Below are 2,424 nucleotides of genomic sequence, written 5' to 3'. Positions count from 1 at the left end.
TGAAAACTGCTGAGATCTCCTTGTCCTCTTCTAAATCTGAAGTAAGAAACTTTCAAAAAATGCAATGTTAACAGGACCAGGAGTATCTTTCAATTTACCAGACATCAAGGAAACAGTAGACATTTTTCTAGTAGCGTATTATCTTGCAGAGAAGTTTAAACTATTTGGTTTCCCTAAATACTGAGAATAGGGGTTTGCTATTGGGTGATGGGAAGTGGACCCTGAGGTGGGGAGGGGAGAACATATGGAGCATATAGCCTGGCATATTATTGTGCTATCCACACAGAAGATGATGGGGGAGAGTAGAAACTCTGCCTTTCTTGCTTTGAGTTTGACTTGGATTATAATCATGGAATGAAGGTAGCCCTTGGCAAATTGTGGTTTGAACTTGCTGGAATTAGATAGTACATGCAGACCTAGCACCAGAGTACACTTTGACATCTGTATGGTCAGTATGGCTTTTTCTAGATTCCACAGGATTTGGAGTTCTTATCTCTACCTTCAGATTTCCATCTGTAGTGTGAAATTATGAGTCTCTAAAAATGAGGTTAAGGTAATTTTGCCCCTTAAAATAAAGGCCACAAGTGTCTCTCTAGGCATTATATAGTATTCTTCTGTTGGGGGCACTTGAGATAATATGTGTGAGCATGCTTTATAAACTGTAAAGTTTATCTAGAATCTAGATAAAAGTTTTGTAGCTACTGCATGGTTTAATGAAGCTTTGCAATGAAAGGAGAATTGCGATTGTGACTGAACTGCAATTCTCAGTCTGGAGTCCACTTTCAATTAGGTTTATAGTTTCATCAATTTCCTATTTAATTGTTTTAAGTCATCCAAGTGTCAGGCAATGTTCTTGTATTCTTTCTTTCATTAAGCAGAACAAATACTTAAGTTTAATGTAAAAGTTGACATAGAGAAAATATTTTTGTTTTTAGGACATTAAAAGACAGATATTTGGAGAAAGGCTGTTAAAACATTTTGGATTCTGGCTAAGTCCGTGGCTTTCACCAGCTGTCCCCCTAGTTTGTCTCTCAGCTTCCTCCCATCTTCAAGAGCCTGTATTGAAGCTTTCCTCACTGATGTCGGTTGGTCCAGTGGCTCCATGTGTTGGATGTCTAGAGAGGGTTTATATCACTTTATTTTTAGACTCATAGTGACTTAAAAAATTAAGAAATTATCCAAATAGGTTAGCAAAATTATGGCATATTTTTAAAAATTATGTCTGCTTATTCATACTTAGATGTAGGTTATTTTTATAGTTTTATTTTTGTATACAGATTCACTTAACAATCACTAAATTTCTAGGCCAGTTTCGGGTAACTGTAGCACCTTTGAAAGTAGCTTATATTGTCTGCAGCTGGGATGCTGCAGCCCAGTCTGGAGCAAAATTGGAAATAACATCTTTCTAAAGACAGGCTCGGGCTTCCCCAGTGACTCTATGGTAAAGAATCTGCCTGCAATGCAGAGATGCAGGTTCAATTCCTGGGTTGAGAGAATTCCCCTGGAGTAGAAAATGGCAACCCACTCCAATATTCTTGCCTGGGTAATCCCATGGACAGAGAAGCCTGGTGGGCTACAGTCCATGGATTCACAAAAGAATTGAACATGACTTAGCGACTAAACAACAACAACAAAGACAGGCCTAGAAATCCTAGTCCAAGCATTTAAGATATTTCCTTTCTTGAGGAGCAAGACTCAGTTACACCTGGCTGCTAGGCCATTGTTCACAGGGGATAGCCAAGAAAACAGTGCAGGCCAACAAAAACTAGACCAACTCATCCACCTCATGTATTGGTACAGGTTTCACAATGCAAATCACAGAACCTTTGTAAGATATGTGTGCCATCAAAAATGGAATCACTGCCTTTGGTAAGCCACCAGGTATATGAGTCTGTGACACAGGCAAAATGGGTTGAAAAAGACTATTTGCTCTTAGGCCACAGAAAGCAGCATTCAGTCCAATATATGTTGATCCATTTTCAAGGAGATTCCTTTCTGCTTCCAGTAGTGGTTGATTTTTCTGATTAGAATATCAATTAAGTTCTCCTTGACAGTATCATCTGGTTCATGATGTTCCATCTTGAGCTTTTCCCTCTTCTCCCAGCAATCTTCCTCGGTCTTCAGCCACACAAGGGCTCACTCAAGCCTTTGCTCAACTCACCCAGGCACAGCCATCTTTTGGCTTATTTTTAATGTTCATACCTAACAAATGAACACCGTTGACACAAAGGAATATATATTTTAAAAACTTAAGTTGATGCACTTAAGTTTGATATACTGGGCATAAAGGCAATTAAGACATAATAATTCCTCAAGGAATTCTCAGTCCAGAAAACTGTAAAATAATATATGATAAATAATTGCACATAATTGTTGATAAGATTACCCAACCAGAAAGTACTTCTATTGCATCATCTTTTCTCA

General features: G+C 38.3%; 1 pseudogene; it reads right to left on the bottom strand.

Annotated features, from left to right (window-relative positions):
• Positions 1–1,293: 1,293 nt before the first annotated feature.
• Positions 1,294–2,079, bottom strand: LOC110132898 (transmembrane protein 126A-like; annotated as a pseudogene).
• Positions 2,080–2,424: the final 345 nt, after the last annotated feature.

Source organism: Odocoileus virginianus, chromosome 13 (genome assembly GCF_023699985.2).
Source record: "Odocoileus virginianus isolate 20LAN1187 ecotype Illinois chromosome 13, Ovbor_1.2, whole genome shotgun sequence".
Lineage (NCBI taxonomy): Eukaryota > Metazoa > Chordata > Mammalia > Artiodactyla > Cervidae > Odocoileus > Odocoileus virginianus.
Note: the sequence above shows the minus strand (reverse complement) of the source record. Positions and strands in the feature narration are given on the sequence as shown.